Source organism: Anastrepha ludens, chromosome 5 (genome assembly GCF_028408465.1).
Source record: "Anastrepha ludens isolate Willacy chromosome 5, idAnaLude1.1, whole genome shotgun sequence".
NCBI classification, from domain to species: Eukaryota; Metazoa; Arthropoda; class Insecta; order Diptera; family Tephritidae; genus Anastrepha; species Anastrepha ludens.
The window spans coordinates 20688815-20709118 of NC_071501.1; positions in this window are offsets into that span (position 1 = coordinate 20688815).

A 20304-nucleotide genomic window follows, 5' to 3' on the forward strand; every position below is an offset into this window, starting at 1 on the left:
TGTGCTATAAAACTACGTACTCGAAATTTTTCTAACAATTCGGACCAAAAAATTCGAAATTTTTGTGAAAACTTGTTGAATTTTTTAAAATCTTATACAAAGTTTGAAACTTACAGTTATATGGTTTTTGTGGTAGTATAAACTGGATTAAAAAAATAAATAAAAGAATGAAATAAAATTGAAATAGAAGTTAAAGAAGTAGTCAAAATTTACAATATATGCGAAGTCAAACATTTTAAAAACCTTTATAGAATTTAATTTGCTGTCAAATTCTGCTAGTTATTTTTCAGATTAAACACAAGCAAACGCCTTTCTAACCCCACAAATGCGCGTTCTATATACATATAAATTACAATATAATAATAAAGCTCTGTGAAACAGAAATATCGTGTGGAGGCAGCCAATTTCATCATTAAAATATATTTGTCTTACCAAATTATTGCCTTAACATCAGCTGTCATTTCGTAGTTTAACAACTCAATTCTCATTTTACCGCTTCCTTTGCATGCGCGAATACAGCAATCTGATTTGCTTAATGCATATTAGAAAACGGCACAAAGTCAAACAGGAATTCGACAGATATTAAGACACATTTAGTACAAAGTGAGGGATAAGCCAGATGAGGGATAAGCCATTAAAAGAATGCTAGTACCAGCACGCATAGCAGCTTTGTGTATGCGCAACGTAAATGCCTATAAAGGAAAAACTAAAAAGTGTTGTATATCTTAAGGAGAATTGAGGAACTATTTCCTAACTTGGTTTCTGTTGACTTTTATCAGCTCAGTCCAAAGTTCGTGCGTATTTTACCCATAATTTCACGTTTGTACGATTTTTGCATACAAAAAATTATTCGCGGAATATAACGGAACTATTTATATATTATTTTCTTTGATATATTGCTCATTCAACAAGTGATTTTAATCGCGGATAGAAACACGTGTTGTTAAAAAACAAAATGGAATCTTCGAACGCGTATAAGAGGCATATTTTGTATTTATTTTATAAAAGTGATAAAATTGCAACAACTGCTGCTGCAGAAATAAACACTGTTCACGGAGAGGATACAGTGAGTGTAAGGACTGCGCAAAAGTGGTTTTCAAAATTCCAAAGTGGTAACTGCGACGTGGAGGATGCCCCGCACGCTGGTCGTCCTGACTCTTTAATTCCGACGCATTGCTCTAACTCGTGGAAGCTGAGCCAAATTTGACAGACGATATGATAACTCAGAGGTTAAATCAATAGCATGGAACAGTTCACAGGCACCTGGTTCAGTTGGGAAAGGTATCAAAGCTGGGAAAATTGGTTCCGCATAGACTTTTCCTCGCCAACCATCAGCAGAGGATGAATGTGTGTTCTCAGCTGCTGCAGCGGCTTGAAAATGAAAGTTTTTTGAACCATATCGTTACTGGTGATGAAAACTGAGTCCTTTACAATAACCCTGTTCCCAAATGACAATGGTTAGATAAAGATGAAACACCAGAACCGACGCCTAGAGATGGCCTTCACCCCAACAAGATTCTCTTGCCAATTTGGTGGGATATGGCCGGCAGTGTTTGTTATGAACTTCTGGAACCAAACCAGACGATAACTGTTGATTATTATTCCCATCATCTATCAAACCTGAATGAGGCACCTAAAAAAAATCGGCCGTCTCTAGTGAATAGACGCAAAGTTTTGTTTCACACGACAACGCAAGGCCTCATAATGCAAAGCAAACATTAGGCAAGCTGAACGAGCTCGTATGGGAGCTAATGCCGCATCCACCATACTCTCCGCACCATACCTATTGCACCTTGTGATTATCACCTTTTGGGACTTTAATCCCATATGAGTAACAAGAACTACTCCTCAAAAGAAGCTATAAAAAGGGATATCGAAGCGTATTTTGGCTCTAAGGACAACAAATTTTTTGAGCAGGGAATTAAAAATTTGCCTAAACGTTGGGAAGACATTGTAAATAATGAAGGAAAATATATTATTGATTATTAAATACTTTAAACATCTGTTTTATTAATTTTAAAACCACCTTTAAAAACGCACGAACTTATTGACTGACCTGATATATTCTTTTTATGCAGGTTTTGTTTGAGAAAACCCCTAGTGAAATTACTTACCATTGCATTGTTTTTCAAACTTTTTCAGAAAAGCTTCAAAAATACCCGATTCTGAGGGAGCTATTGGGTTAAAATATTCTACAAAATTTTTTCTCGTGAAACTCGCTTCATATATTCACACAAGGTATTTTGCTCACATAAATAGTTTAACAATTATTTCCACTTTTTAAAAGGTATATAATTTAAAAATTTAAATTTATGAGTGATGGTCAGATTTATGAGGCGTAGTCAGATGCCCGAAAAAATGATGATTTTCAATAAATTTTTTTTGCTAGTCAATTGCAATTACAAAAATAAAAACATAGCATTAATACATCATGTTTCGACTTGACTTTAGAAAAATTAAAAAGAAAAAATAATAATAAATGTAAAAGTTATCGCTGTTTGTGTGGAGCCTGTTTCTCCAGAAGTCCCTTGCGGTGATCATCACAAGTCCTTGGGGATTCATCTAAAATCAGTCGGAGAAGAGAAATGAGTTTTATTAGTAGATAGTCTTCCGGCCGATCGAAGATTTTTTTCAAAATTAACAATATGGCGACGCCAGGAAATATTTTTCAGATTTACGGGGGGAAAAACCGACAATTAATTGTTTAATAATTATCAAAATTTCAAAAAAAAAATTCTTCGATCAGGCACGAGCTTTTTATTTTTTCAAAAGCAGTATAGATTTATAATAAAAACGCAAAGATTTGCTATCTGCTCCGGAGCGCCCGAGCGCTCTTTGTTAATTGTTGAATAACTCGAAAAGTATTTATCGGATTCAATTCAAATTTTCACACAATATTTTTAAGATATTATACTTTAAGAAAATGCAAAACAAAAATCCATTTTTGGTTTTTTAATTCCGACTACCTGTAACCACTTAAGCGTAGGACTCTGTTTGGCCGAGCGCTATCTCATATTTGTGGTGTGCGTATTGATATTGTTCCACACTTGGACGGACCTACAGTTTTAATCCAACTCCGAACGGCAGATATTTTTTATGAGGAGCTTTTTCATGCCAGAAATACACTCGAAGGTTTGCCATTACCTGCAGAGGGACGACCGCTATTAGAAAAAAAAGTTTTCTATCATTTTGCTGTTTCAGGCACAGAGGTTCGAACTTACGCACTCCGGAAAGGTAGTCACGCAACAACCCATTCCGCTACGGCCATTGTCAAAAATAAACAAATCAAAATGAGAAGAATCAAAACAGGAAAATTTGATTTTAATATAAAAAATGCCATTATTAGAAGAAGCTGCTTGCATAGTGGATGCGCAAAGTGTGGCATTGTTTATTGAAGCGATGCAAACCATCTACATCATTTTATTTTTGATTTTAGGGGTTTCCCATTATTTACGCATTTTACTAATATATTAAAGCAAAGAATTGTGGTAATAAAATAAAATATTTGAAGCAAACTTACTTTTTACGTAAATTTTCACAATTTTTGCTGAATTGCAATTTGAATACAATTTTTAAAATCGACGAACCGTCACTTTTCACGGAATTTAAAATAGCAAATACAATTTAAACAGCGGTGAAGAAATGTTGCTAGCATCATGTTGCCAAGATGTTGCGAGCTTTTTCGCAGGCTGTACAGAGCACAGCTTTGTCGTGAAATTTCTGGGCTAAAAATTGTATATGGATTTTGACACTATTTGAAGTGAAATAGTACTATGCTTTAGGCTTTAAAAAAATGTTTATCTGGACTTCCATAATCTTTATGGATTTTATTATTAAGGCCCTAGTACTTTCATCCCAAAGTATCATAGTTGCGCCCTCTTACAATGGCTCTAAAATTGTTGCGCAGTGTAATATCTAAAAAATTTCGCATTTGAATGCACCCGGTGGGGCAGAGCTTCTCTCCTTAGGGTCGTGTTGATATAATTACAAACCCAAGGCAATATAGTTCTTGCCGTGGCTACATCGAGCATATCAGGAACCATCATAATCTTTAAAATCCTAATAGATTACTGAATACCTATGTAATAAGTGTGTATCTTTCACGAATATTGACTTCATTAGATTTAACTGATTAATTACATTAATTTATTTTTTTGCTCATTTCAGGCGTTCCGATGTACCCTCCGAAACATTGAAGCGCCCCTTTCGACAACATTTTATTTGAAAAATCAAATCCAATTGACATTGCTGACGGTCAAGAGCATACAAGATAATTAGTGTGCTGCTACTAGAGCATCATGCCACAACAACAATCGCTTGAAAAACTCGTAATTGCACCGCTTAACGCAAACTGGGCGCAGGTAAAATTCAATTCTGGTCTTGGTTGATCAAGCAACTTAATGCCGCCGCCAGTGGCAGTGGCAGTGCTGGATGCATTTCGATGCAGCTAATTTAATCAGACAAAAAGCGGAAAACAATTCATATGCGTCGTATGCCACTATTTGGGTCTAATTTCTTCGTCAATGAAAATGTTGCCTACCTTTCGCAAATTGCATTGCCGGCAAAATTTGCACAATTTGTGAAGCGAATTAGCGTTTTATAGGAAATTTAATGTAAACTGAGCGACGGTATTAGTAGTTGAGCTAATTAAAATTTCGGTGTGGGGATGCTGATATTTAGTTGCATGCTTACAGACAGATGCATAGGCATGTAATTACTCTTTATAATACATGGATGCCTTTATTACAATATATAAGCAGTTGGGCGTGAGAGTACTTCCGACATCAGTGAATGGATGGAAATTATAAAAGGAAAAAAAAATCATTAAAAAATCGAATAATGAGGAAGTTCCGATAAAACAATGTCCGCTAAAAAATTGTTATTTTTTTATTTGTTACAAGAAAAAATAATAATTTTGTTTTTTAAATTTAAGAAACAATTTAAAAATTAAAAAGAAATAAAAAAAAATTAAAAATTAAAAAAAAGCATTATTGAACTCCAAATTCAATGTACAGAAAAAGTAAATTTAATTCACAAATTTGTGCTTTGTATGATTTATTCGGAGGTTTAAGGTGAGTAAATAGCAAAAAGATATTAAAATTCATATTGTTTGTCCACAAATATTATTTTTTCTAAATGTTAGTAAAATAAAAAAAAAAAATAAAAATATTAAAAAAAATTATAAAAAAATTAATAAAAATAAAAAAAAAATTAAAAAACTAATAAAACTACTGTTTTAAGGGGTGAGGGGTAGTCAATATTTTCAAAAAATTGGATTTTATTGCATATTTTTAAAGTATAATACCTTAAAAATATTGTGTGAAAATTTGAAGTAAATTCGACAAATATTTTTCGAGTTATTCAACAATTAACAAAGGGCGCTCGGACGCTCCAGAGCAGATAGCAAAACTTTAAGGGAACAGATACCTGTAAACGGCCATATTCCCTGATTTTCATTAAAATTATTTAAAGTTAAGAAGTCAATATATTTTTTTTTTCAAAATTGGCATACAGTTTATTTATACATTAAAAAATATAAAATTTTTTTGTTATTTGAATCACTTAAAATCTCGGATGTACACTCAATTCTTCCAGGAATGTCGCAGCGGGGCTTCTCAATCGGCGGGCATTGTAGCATCGGCGTCAGTGACCTGAATACAAAAAACCAATTTTTTTGTTTATTAATGTCACAATTTCTATATGAATTAAACAAAAATGGAAAAAAAATCGCGGAATAAAATTCTTCAAAAAAGGAATGAATTTACGGCGAATTTTCTTACTATTTTTGCTTCGAAAAAATTATTTTTTCGAAAAATCTTAGAAAACTTGAAAGACATAGAAAGTAATATCATAAAAAAAGGTGTGTGCAAAATTTCAGGGAGATCGGTCAATAACTTTTCGAGTTATCGTGTACGCCAATTCGAAAAATATAGTTTTGAGAAAAACGTGTCTAAAGTTTGAATACATGAAAATTCCTCTCCCAGCGCTCGAACGCAAAGAATAAAGTCGTCACGCTTGACGATCTATATTAAAAGAAATACTTAAATTTGCGTTTTAAAATTTTTTGATATATTCTTAAAGGATTATATTAACATTTTATGAAAAACAAAAAAAATTTTTTTTTCGAAATTTTTTACCCTTAAGTCCGTTTTTCTAAAAACTATGTTTTTTGAACTGGTGATCGCCTGTAACTTAATACTTCCAGACGGCGCTATATTGTTAATTTTGTAAAAAAGCTTGGATCAGGCACAATATTATCTTTTAATAAAACTGATTTCTCTTGTCCGACTGATTTTAGATGAATCTCCAAGGACTTGTGATGATCACCGCAAGGGACTTCTGGAGAAACGGGCTCCACGCAAACAGCGATAACTTGATGATTACCCCTCGATGGCTATCCCTCAATCTATTTTTAAATTATGTTATGTACCAGAGCGAAAATTTAAATAATTTTTAAATTATATACTTTTCATATAAAGGGTTTTTAATAAGAGGTGTTATTCTGATATTCAAAGAAAAATGCTATTTTTTAATATAAATGATCGGATGTTTATTTCATTATAAAGATACCTTCCTCTTAAAAGCCGTTAATAGCGGAAAATAACATTAGGCAAATAACCTCCACGACTACGCTTACAGGACAATATCCTTTTCATGAAACTTCCCATAACCGATTTGCAAAGTCGCTGCCCTATGCCCTCGACAGCCTCACGTTTTGACGTCTTGGTGAAAATAAACGTTGTCCAGATCAATACCATCCAATTCCGTCCAAATAAAATCTTTAATCATCTCTCGATAGCGCAATCCATTCACCAATAACTCCTGTTAACTCCCTTTACTACTTCATACAAAATGATACGAATAAAATAGCTTCAAAATAAAGCCGGCACCAATTTGTTATCTCAAACTATTGTTCATTATTTGCATTTTTTTTCGGCCCTTTTGAAACAAGAGTTTTATTTATACAGTCAAACAATCAAATCTCAGAAATTAATTACGTAAATTGAAAGTAGTAATTTTATATTTGGTTTAAGCCGCAGACTTTGTTGCTAGTGCTGCGCTTCGTATGCAATATATTTATTTATAAGCTTATTTCATTTTAATTAATAAATATTTAGGGTCCCTTGCATTTTCATTTTCAAACTGTGCTTGGCTACCTTAAATCACTTCCGCTTTCTGTGTGCGGTTTGCAGCTTGGCTATTGTTGTATTATTGCATGCAGTGGCTCTGCAACTGTTCATACAGGAAATTCAATTATGTGCCCATTTTCTTGCCAAGATTTTGCTATTTCAGTAAAACTGCTACACTCTGTTGGCCTGGTCGAATCATGAAAGAGCGGCTTTTTGTATTTACGCTGACAGACACGATGCTCAGCGAAAAATATTCTTAAAAGTTGCATGCAGGACGGTTTAGTTGAGTTAAGAGAAGACAGTTTATATGGAAGAATATTGTGGATTAAATTATTTTTTAAAGCTTTTGACATTCCATTTGGTTTTTGTGGTAATATAGATTGAAAATAATGTAGTGAAATGCTGAACACCATTTTTCATACTGCCCGCATTAGGGTTGACAAGCGAGAAAATTTTGATGACGGCATTTCGACGTATTTTTAGAGTAATTCAGGCATTCAACTTGAGACACAACTTTAAAAAATATATAAATAATTGGCGCGTACATTTCTGTTAGTTATTTTAGCCGAGTTCCTCCGGCAAATAATTTTTTATGAGGATTTTTTTCATGGCAGAAATACTCTCGGAGAACTGCCATTGTTTTGTAAAAAAGTTATTAAAAAATGGGTGATTAATTTTGCGCCACCTTTACATTTTTATCTCAACCTATTGCATTATTTTTTATTTAATAAAAAAGTTATTAAAAAATTAATGATTAATTTTGCGCCACCTTGTAATTTTTATCTGAACCTATGACATTATTTTTTGTTATTTAATAAAAAAGTTATTAAAAAATGCGTGATTAATTTTGCGCCAAATTTTTACAAATCCTGTTGATGAAAAACATCTTTCGGCCTAACACTTCTCGGCTGAACTGTCAAGCGATACGAGTCATACACCATTCTACAAAGGCCATATAAAAAATGTAGAGCATTCGTTTTATGAAAAAAAAGCATAAGATCACCAGCAAAATAGAATTGTGAAAAGAGAATGCGATTTTGAAGTTAGTTAAAACTTGCACTTTATGATACCAAAATTCAATGGGGTATAAAACTGCATACTCGTAATTGTGATACGACAGAGATTTTAGCAGTTGGAATCAGATTCGTCACGCGGCCACTCTCAAAGCTTTAAACTAAATTATCTCAAAACTACTTTTTTCGGTCTGGTGTTGTCAAAAACAAGAAAGAAAATTATTCAATCGAATCGTTTTAAATCTTCATATGTCCTTCACAACAACAATGGTTATCTCCCGTGCTAGAATCATATTAGTATTTCAATTATTTGATATTTTTTTAATTAAAAAACTGGAAAAGCCCGATTTTTAGAGTGTCAAATTCAAAACCGCGCCATTTTGTCAAAATTATTTTTTCTTCCTCCAGTAGCGGGATATAGCTACAGTCATACTGATTAATCATTTTTTTGGTTTTTATGTGTCAGATAAATAGAAGAGCCAAAATGGACAATACCGTTCAGGTCCCATTTTTCGAGAGGGTCAACTTCAGCGCCATTTTTTTAATTATTAAAGGTAAAATTTTATTTTTCACTTTTGTATGTAAAAGAAGTTGAGTAAAAAGCCTAAAAAATATAATATAAATATCGTTTTTCATTTTTTATGGTAAAAAAAAATTGCTGAAAATATCCTCAATTTTCGAGCTCTAGACCAGCGAGACTCCATAAGTTTCTTTCAAACTACAGTCAACGTCAAAAGGGTGTGTACGCCACACATTGACAAGTTTTGGCTATTCAATTGTTTATTTACTAATTTATTTATTTTTTAGTTTCAAGTATAAGTTTTATAAAAAACACTCACATTATAAAAAAAACCATGTAAAACAAAGTTTCAAACTTTGTATTAGGTGCGCAACTAAGTTTTCGCTGTTTTTTTGATCAAAATATAACTTTATTCTGAAAAAATGGTTCCAAGTGATTCATTGAAAGTATTGCCCATCGCTGACTACTATTTTTCCCCATCTTTCTGGATGATCTCGTATACCGTCGCTGTAAAACTGTTCATCTTTTGAGGCTATCCACAGATCAACCCATTTTTTGATGTCTTCATATGAATGGAACTGCTGGTCAGCTAGACCAAGTGCCATCGATCGCAACAGGTGATAATCGGACGGCGCAATATCTGGAGAAATGGCGGGTGAGGTAGGATTTCCCATTTAAGTGTTTCCAGGCAGGTTTTAACGGGTTTGGCAACGTGAGGCGGAGCATTGTCATGCTGTCACTTTTTGATGCCTCTCCGCATATTGCGGCGCTTCTCGCGCAGAAGAAAACGCTTCCTTTTTTAACGCTGGAGCAGTTGTTCACAGGCGAAAAAACGACGTTCAACATCCCTTGGTTTTAACTCATAAGGAACCCAAGTCCCTTGTTTCTGAATCACACCCAAAGTATGCAATATCTTGGAAATCGAATGGCGGGTAACTCCTAATACTGAAGCAAGCTCCTCTAGCGTTTGGCACGGATCCTCATTGAGCAATGCCTCCAATTCAGCGTCTTTGAAGGTTTTTGACCTTCCTTCACGCGGACGGTCATCAACATTAAAGTCACCGTTTTTGAAGCGACGCACAGTGGTCCCGCCGCGTAGGAAGAGCGGTCATAAGAACTTTTGGCGTGATAAATGACTTTTTAGTTCGTTTTTAAGTTGAGAAATGTTTTTATTTGTTAAAAAAACATTAAGACATACAAAAAGTAATATATATATATAATAAGAATATATATAAGATATAATAATAATAATATATTGTATAATAAAGTAATATATAATTAATATAAAAAGTCAAAGGAAAATTAGGTACACACATTTTTTATATACAATTTTTTTGTTTCGTTTAAAGTTTTGCATAAATCTAACACTTCTCTTGACATCATAGATTTCTTTTTACGTGGTAATTTTCGTAGACTAGATATTCCTAAATGGATCGGAATTAAGAAGAAGCCTGTGCAAAAGATCCGTGTTAGTTACAGTTCTTGAGTGCTTTCTGGTATTGTCACGTCTGAATTGTTTCACTAATTTATTACATGATTCAGCTGCCTCCTCTGATAATTCTCCAATTGATAATAAACAATGATCGATCACCTCCGACCCATGAATGAGCACTTTACGAACTGATGCAGGTAAATTATACCATGAATATTTACTAACTAGAATTTTAGCAGTGTCTAGTGCGTATATTTTGAATTTATTCGAATTAATTTTAAAACCAGATGAAAGACATTGTAGGAGATAACTACATCTGTTTATAACGTGTTTGTCTATCCCTGTGATTTCGGATGATATGGTTGAATGCAGGAAAAATTTTCGTGCTGTATTTCCATCATTAGAGGTGTCACTTCCTCCAATTCGCGGTTTGTCAACTATCAAGTCTAATTGTTCTCTAAACTCTCTCTGAACAAATTCTTTTCTCTTATCTTAAGGTGCTTTTTCCTCAGATGAACGTGCTTACCACCTTTTAAATTCGATCTATAAGAAATATGAATAAAGTATTCAAAAAATCTAATCCAAGAATGTAGGGGTGATAAACCAAATTCAAATCTACTGGAGTTTACTTGTTTCTTTCTAAGTCATTCATTTCTTTAGGTGTCGCACCACAAATATAACATTTACTCGTAGATGAGTCTCTAAGAGCACAGCACACTTTACCATCAACCATAGTTAATTGTAAAGAATGTCTTACTTTATAACTATGGTTATCGATTTTAACAACAGTCGGATTCAAGTCACTAATAGCTCTTTTAAAATGCTCTTCTTCTTGAACCCAAAAAGCTTTAGTTTCTTGAGGAAATTGAAAACGTATAGGCCGACAAAACCTTGTGGAGGATGGGCGAGGGTTTTTCCAAATTATCTTATCTGGGTCGGAGGTAATCGATTGTATCGATGTAATCGATGTAACAATTAAACTTCCATCTTCCGTTCTCGGATCAGAAAAACTTTGCTTGTATTCGCTCTGTCCAGTGTCGAGAATTCGAGAGCAAGTGTGGTCCAACAAACATTGTAAATTAATTTCGGCAGATGATTCTGTAACGACAATTCCTGTTGCGTAACATAGGTACACATAGGTACAGATTAGACCCTATATCAAGCGCAATCGCAGGTCTTCGCAGATGGAAATTATTTTTTCTTAAAGAGGACATACGTAAGAATATTTTAATGCATGTTTCATTTGTGCAGATTCGTGCGAACTTAGTTAAAACTTTGCAAACTTCTTATAAAAAAAATAAACGGCAAATTTTAAAGTACCTATTTCGTACGGCCTGCAAACCTATTAAATAATAATTAAAAAAGATAACAAAACGTTTAACATGTCGTACATACCTTCAACTTGAATTCCCATTGTACAACAGGACATAAACACAGTAATGCTTAGAAAAATAACACTTCCCGGAACTGCGTAAGTACGAAGCGGAGACCACGCTAACTATCACTTTTCAAATTCCCTTACTTTGGAGGCACAATCATAAGTGAAGTGTTTGTGCAGTTGAAATTTCTTTTATACTCTAAGTTACTATGACTAATGAACTAACATTTAGCTAAATATTGTTGCATAATTTTAACATGACTATTTTCATCCAATGTCCTATGGCGGAACCACTGTGCGACGGAACCCATCTCGGCACGTTGTTTCACTTAAAGCAGCATCTTCATAAACTTTTTGTAGCTCTCGATGCGCTTCAGCCACCGTTTTTTTTCGAATGAAAGAGGAAAATCTCAACACTTCCCGCAAATGACGATTACTCGGCACAAAATCAGACATTTTGACAAAACCAAAAGTTTATGAGACCAAAACAAAATCACTAATGTGTCGAAGCAGTTTGTTTACCATATGTCTAAGCTTGGTTTGTGATGTTTAGATTATGTTGGAATCGACTAGCAGACACTGCTGGCGGCATCTATTGACAAACAGCGGGAACTTAGTTGCGCATCCAATACAAATTTCGTTAAACTTTCATACAAATTTGTAACTTTTTATTCAGAATCTTTAGATCATATCCGGGTATACGGTTTTATAGCCAATTAAATTTTAGTGTAGATTAGTTAAGGTAAGCCAGGTTGCTTGTCAAGAGAATACACTAGGTGGCCCTAACACCCATTGTGATACATGCATTTGATTTCCATCCCCTAACTAAGTAGCTTAAACCACTTAGACCTTTTTAAGGGTTGAAACCGGTTTAAATCGATCAAAAACTCGACTTTTTTATTGCTAAATCGTTAGTATAACTACTCAAGAATATGTGGTAAAAATTTTAAAGGGAAATTCGCATTATTCCCGATTCTATGAGCACTTAAGGGACTGCCCATTGGTTACGCACCGTAGCGCGCGTTAGATAGAACGACGTTTTTCTCGAAACTACTTTTTTTCAACTGGTGAGCATTCTAGCTTAAAAAGTTATCGACCAATCGTTCTAAAATTTTTCGGGATTTTGTCTTTATTCAATTCCAATCTATATGAACCTAATTCTAGGATTATATTATTATTTAAAATATGGTTTTTTAAGCAAAATATATGAAAAAATATGGTATAAAAAACTACTTTGTATTCAAACGCCTCAAAAACATGTAATTTTTAATATTTTTTTACCACAATTAGGTTCATATTCTTAGGAAATATGTTGTTAATAAACAAAACTTGCTGTTGATTTCAGAGGAAAATTGCAACTTCAGGAATTCCCACCAGCAAGACACACGGATGGCGATAGTCCATGGACAGCACGCTCTAACGCCACTATCTCCGGCGGAAATAGCTTCAAAAATTCAAAAGTGTACCTAAAAATATAAATAAAATATCCTCTAAACTTAAACAATTTCTGATTATTCCTTCTTTGTTCAAAAAATTCTTGAAAAACACCAAAATTTTGGCCTCCTAAACCGGTTTCCCTCCTTAAGAAGGCAATTAGACCGTGACACATTTTGCAAATTTCTGAGGTCTTCACAAAAATAATTGTAAAATTTCAGTATAACAAACACCAAATTTCAAGTGGTTCAAGAATGCGCTGATTTTTGGATTTTTTTTGTTTGCTAACAGAGATGGATGTTTTCTTCCACATAAGACAAAAATGTTGAGCATGTTTTAAATAGTTACTAATATAACTATATTTGAAAAAATATTTAAAAAATTTGCAACTAAATCTTAATTCAACAGACTCTTATTTTTTAATGAATTTAATTTCAATTTAATTTTTCGTAAGTTGCGCTAATTTTCTGGTAATCAGATATATGAAAAATGAATACAACAAATCTTTATCCGACAGCCACAAATGTATGCGTAGTAGCAAATCAGACCTTAGATAAATAATAAATTACTAGATATACATACATATCTACATACATTCACATGCGATATTGCTTTACGAATTACTAAACTTCTTCCTCGCCTGACTGGCATTTAAGCTCACAGTGGCTTTTTAACTGATTTGGGCGAAAATTTTGTGTGTGCCACTGTTGGATACGCGCGCCTATTGCATGCACTAATTTTTTCCGATTGTGGCAAATTGCGTCAAATTACGACAAACTGCGAATAATTGCTGTTTATTCTGTTCGCCTGGTATTATAGTGAATAGCGGGCTTTGATGTGTCGCTCGCTTTGATGACTGCCGACCAATGAGGAAATTCCGCTGGAAAGAAAGCGATGATGTCAGAGAGATCGTTGTAATAATAAGAAATAAATAGCATTTTAAGTAGAATATTTTACTGATTTTTGCTAGTCACTCAAATGGTTGAAGTTTAGAATTAACAAACTTGTGACGGAAGATTTCTTATTTTATATCAAAGCAATCCGACAGTAAGAGGACCCAACCATTTTCTGTTTTTTTTTTTTCAGTAGAGCTAATGCTCAAATTCACAAAACAACAATAAAGTTAAAGTTGCAATATACATACATACGTACATACATATGTACATATATAAAATGTTTACATTGCAAATTACTGCTTAGTTGAAGATAGTTAAAAAGAGAGATATACTTTGTGGGGCTTTGGTAAAGTTGATCAAAAATGTCTACGCTCAGCATTTTCTATCACTAAATGGGCGTAAGTATACACACTAGGGGATCAAACTTCACTTTCCCTTTACACGTGACAATATATTCTAATTGTTTTTTCTCCAATTACTCAAAAAAAATGGCAGTAACTTAAATAATTAATTAAATAAAATTGAATGTCAAACCGAAAATTAATCAAATAATGCCTTACATTGCCACTAAGTCATAGCCATAATTGCATTTTTTATAAATACTTTATATTGCGGGACTTACAAATTAATTGTTTTAATATTTAAAATTTTAACATAATAACAGGTGGCGCTTAAGTAATCCTCCTATCAGAAAATGCTATAAATTTTGCGATTGGCTCCTAATGTCAGTTCTGTTTTGACATTTGTGTAGTAAACACATTCGAACGCGGAATATTGCTGACTATTTATTTGACTAATAATCGGTCGGTGACTTTGGCACAACGTTAATTTCGTCGCAGATTTCCTCGCCGTCCAACGCCTACTGGTGAAAAACTGCGACGTTTAGCCGCCCGCCTCGAAGAGACTGGCACAACACGAGATGCTGCCAGGCGTGGCAGACCCCGGAGTAGCCGTTCTGCAGAGAATAATGCTGCTGTAGCCGAGGATGTCATGGAAGCGCCGTCGACATCGACCAGACGACGTGCCACGCAAATGGGTATCAGTCGACGGACTTTACAGCGAATTTTGGTACAAGATTTGAAGATGTTTCTGTACAAAGTCCAGACGGTGCATCAGCTGTTAGCTGCTGACCGCCAATCGCGTCTAACATACGCTCAAGCCACCCTTAATCACCACCAAGAGGAAGATGATTTTTCATCAAAAATAATCATTAGTGATGAGACCCATTTCCATCTTAGCGGGTATGTAAATAAGCCAAATTTACGCTTCTGGGGCACTGAAAATCCGCGTGTAACCCACGAAGAGCCATTACACCCACTCAAAGTCACTGTATGGTGTGCTGTTTTCGCTGGAGGAGTCATCGGACGGTTACTGTGAATGGTGAGCGCTACAGAGCAATGATCAACGAGTTCTTTTTGTCGCAACTTGATGAATTGGGATTGGAAAACATGTGGTTCCAACAGGACGGTGCAACGGCACACACTGCACGTGCCACAACCGATATGCTGAAGGATGCATTTCCCGGGCGCCTAATCTCCCGTTTGGGCGATTTGCACTGGCCAGCAAGAAATCAACCACCATGAAACAACCGACCAATCAAGCGAATATCGTGCTAAAGGCGAGGCCAAACCGAAAAGAGCACGACAAAGTGGTTCAAAAATAAAGGTCATGATGACAGTTTTTTTTCGATTTTCGTGGTGTGATTCACTATGAACTCCTTCCACCTGACCAAACTGTTAATAAAGAATATTATTTGAGCGTTATGCGTCATTTACGTGAGGCAATTCGTCTAAAAAGACCAGAATTATGGGCCAACAACTCTTGGTTTTTGCATCACGATAATGCACCGTCTCACACTGCACTCGTTCTTCGTGACCATTTCGCCAAAAATTCCACGCATATCGTTCCGCAACCACCGCATTCGCCTCATTTGGCTCCGTGTGACTTCTGGCTATTCTCAAAACTCAAGAGACCACTCCGGGGAACGCGTTTCGAGTCGATTGAGGAGATAAAAGCTGAATCGAAAAAGGTGCTGATGGCTATACCGGAAATGGACTATTTGGCATGTTTCGGGGATTGGAAAAATCGTTGGCATAAGTGTATTTCATCGGGAGGGGATTACTTTGAAGGGGATGAAAATGATTTACAAGAATAAATAAAGATTTCTCATTTTACAACCACATTGACCTTACTTTTTGCCCACAGTAGTATTCTTTCTGATACTGTAGGATAAAAATGAAAAACACAAATAAAATAAAGTTTTTTTGCGTGCACTGTTTTTGTGGTGGATATATGTACTTTCTTCACAAATCTGCTTTGAATTCTTCGTGAATTATTTCATCAATTTTTTATACTTTCTTAAAATTTCATATTCTGCTATAAAGCCCTAAAAGTTTTCTCCTATTGTACCGTATATGGTTATTTTGGAGAGAAGCTACCACCAACTCCCCTCAATGTTTTATGTGTGAGCTTTAGTTATGGCGTTCACAAAGTTGTTCGATATTTAGTTGTTGCGTGGATACTCCTATAGTCTTCTTATTCAGGGCGATTTCGATTATCTTTTAAGATATTTAACAGTTTCTCTCAGACTGCGGTCCTGCAATGGGACGACAAACATCTTCTGGCTGCAGATTTCTTTGCTACCAAACGCCTATTGTCCTTCAAATAGCCCGACGTGATTATATTTTTAGCTCCCCACTTTTGCCTTCCTCAACTTCCACCACAAGTCCTTCGCCGCTCAAATGATTATCGTTGCTAGCAGGGTACACAAGCCCATGAAGTCGAAGTGCAAACCTCATAAAGAATGTAATGTGATCGCTGTTCGCCACCGCCCAATGCAAAAATATTTCTTCTACAAATGAAGTCCAGTCGCTACACGTTTGGGAGGCTGTTCCTATTTCCAGTATTGCAGTTTTGGGATAGCTGGCTTGGATTGTTGGTTGGAATAAAAAGAAGGAAGGAGCTAATCTGCTCATCGCTAAGATGGAAGTGCCTGCTAGACAATATTGTTTGATACTGCAGGGTATTGCCATTTTCTACCTGTCTCGCGTAATTATTTCTGATCGTCTACATACCCAGGAATTACGATACTTATTGCCGAATTTGTGACATTTTGGGCATATTTTGGACTCTGTCAGTACTCCGGGCTACATCAGAAATGTCAGCTCATCTTGCTTTATGTTACTGAGAGGTTAGGTTGAAGCGGTTGCCCACTATGAGACACATTCAGGCGCGTTGCTTATTGTGATGCTGCGTGGGGATGTTACTTTTCTGGCCAGATTTTTTCATCTTTGGATGTAAATTTAACGTATTTCATTAAAGCTAACGAGTTGTGCTTCCTGGTAGCTTCCTAAACTTTAATTTTCTATCGATTTATGGATATAAGCTTTTAAAAAGGATCCTCGAACAGGACGAAAAAAGGCCAGACCCCGTTTGCCCCAAAGAAGGTTTTAAAAAGGCTAGAAGTGATAGAAAAATTATTCATATATAAATTAACTGACAATAGGTATTATTATTAGAAGGCCATTACGCACTGCGACCAGAGCTGATCTATTGTGAAAGGCCTATTTTTGTAACCCTAGAGTTTTAGGCTTTTTAAAAATTTTAGCATAATTTTGGGTTGGTTTTTCCAAAGATTGCATGGAGATACTACGATACCACTAAGGTGATGAAGTCTCTGTCTGCCCAACGCCCGACATTCACAAAGCACATGTTCTGAGCTTTCTATGTCCATTTCGCAAAAGCGGCAGACATTGGTCTCAGATAGACCAAAATAGTTTAGATGATACCTCAGGCTGCAGCGACCTGTAAGATATCCAGATCTACTCTGGCCAGTGTGCAGTAAATTTTCTTTCTTCCCATTTCCTAAGGAATTCATTAATGTGGCCTTTTGTGAGTACACAGAAAGGCTCAGGACCAGTAAGTTGCATATTTGCTCCTTGCTTTGCAAGGTCATCAGCCAATTCATTTCCCTCATGTCCCGGAATCAAGCCTAGTGTTACTATGTTGAGGTTCCCTAACGTGTTGAGAAGGTTTAGGCAATCATTTACCAATTTAGAGATGATAGTTGTTGATAGAAGAGCTTTTAGAGCCGCTTGGCTATCTGAAGGTATGTAGATGTGAGTACCTCTCATTTTCCTGCTAAGGCATTCTCTAACACATATTTCAATGGTATGTATTTCTGCCTGGAATATTGTTGGGTAGAGTCCCATCGGAATCGATTTTTTGAATTTAGGCCCATTGATTCCTGCCCCTGTTCTACCATTTTCCAATTTGGACCCATCAGTAAACCATAGCTGGGAGCCAGTTTTGAAAGTGATAGAATTAGTTCTCCAGTCTGTGCGTTCATTAATTATAACTTGGAAGTTCCTGAAGAGTATTGGTTTGGATGATACTCGTAGTATATCATCCCTATGAAGAATGGGACTATGTTGGAAGTCTTCTAAGATCTTTAAATGTCCTTTCATATCTCCACTTTTAAGTTCAGATATACCTTTTAATCTTAAGGCACTGACAATAACTTTAGAATATGAATCTTCCTTTTACCTATCGTTTTGATTTAGTCTACTCATCGGTTTGATCCAAGGGTTAAAAGTGAGTGAAGTCGGAGAAAATAGTGCCGAAATTTATATAAGTATTTAACGACGACAGTCATAATTATCAGTAGTCTAAACGCGTTATAATTGTGTTAAAAAATAATGCATTAGAGTGGCAATACCGAACATCGCATCATAATATTTTACTTAACTACCAATCAATCAACCCACTTAAGTGCTACTTAACTACTCGGAAAGCTTTATAAACACGTTTTTCTATTAAAAGAAAATTATCTGTGGTAGCTAAATAAAATAAAAATAAAGCAAATTATTATATTATTGCCCACATGGGCGCTCAAACTGTCGCCACCGAAAATCGACTTAACTACCACTGTTGTATGCGCCTAAGCCCATGCACTGATTTTTTTCTTTATACCAAAGCACTGCTGCTGGCTGTTTAATGCTGGTCGCCCGGTACAATTCAGAAACAGGTGAGCGTCGGTGTTTCGCGATTTTCTCGGTTGGCATCATGATTGAACGAACCCAGCCAGCCAACCATGATGATTGATTGAATTGTTGTTGTTCGACTAACTTGACGTTTACACGGCACAGTTTTGCAAAAACAATCGTAATACATTCACATTTTTTCACTAATACTGTCACCATTTTCTAATTGTTTTTGATATTACGGCTCCATCTGGTATCGCAAGGGACCAAAAGGTCTATGCGTGGCTTATTGCCAACCAGGCTAACCTACATATAATTCTTCGAAGAGACTAAAATTTGGTAACCTGGCCAGTTTGACGAAGTTTCGTTGTAATCGTGAAATAATCGAAGTCAGAGCAAGTAATTTGAATGAAAGGACATTTACGGCAGTTGCTTAAAAGTAAAATTGTCTTTTTAACGGTTTGGACGCATAGGCTACGCAAACAATTTTTTGCCTTTTTGACAGCTAATACGTATTTTCAATTGTCTTCAGAGAATTGTCCTGTCTAAACCCAAAGTAAGCGACAAATTTCAATGATGATAATTTAAATCGAATTTTTATTATCAATTCATCATCATTCTTCTTTCTTCTTTCGCTCTCTGTTGCCAGCCTCTCCATCTTGCTTCTTCAGGAATTGCTTCAAACACTTTTTTGGTCGTTCTTTCGCTATTCATTCTTAACCCTTTGGGGACGAGTGTCGGCATATAGCCGCCCAAGCCGTTTTATGCGTGTCGGCATACAGCCGCTCAAATTAGTTTGTAGCTGGAAGACTCGCGACGTCCGTCGTTCTGAGCGATAAAATACGCATAGGTATAGTAAAAGAGTCACGTTTTCATTGTCTTCAAGTCTTATCTTTCTTATAATGTAAATTACGTGATGTGAGACGCCGGTAGAGTCAGAACGAATTTCAGTTCTTCGATTCAGTCTCTCAGGGTCACTGCCAGAGGCTTTTTATATATTTTATCCTACGCACGTTGGCTAAGTGATCTAGAGATGATATGTTAGATTGAGACAGTTCTGGGATTATACAATATTTCTTTGCTTAATAATTATGATGAGACGTTTGGCTAAAAGCTTTTCCATCAGTTTTGATATAATTGGTAGAAGCGAGATAGGCCGATAAGATGTGACATCATGCGTTGGTTTGCCTGGTTTATTAAACATAATTATTTCAGCAGTTTTCCAATATATAGAGATGTGGTGCAGTTTGAATGTGTCGTTCATTATTTCAGTAATCTTGGATATTTTTGCATTGAGGAAGTTGTTATAGAATTTCAGCAGTAATAAGGTCATACCCAGGCGCCTTTCTTGATTTTAGCTTATTTATTTCACCAAGCAATTCGGAATCCCTAACAAGGGGAATTTCGGCATCAGTTTCATAATTAAGTGGCTGCATTCTGGCTGCGCTCGATGTGTCATATGGCTTAAAGATGCCTTCGAGGTACTCAGCAAAATCATTAGCTTTTTCTTTATTGCTTT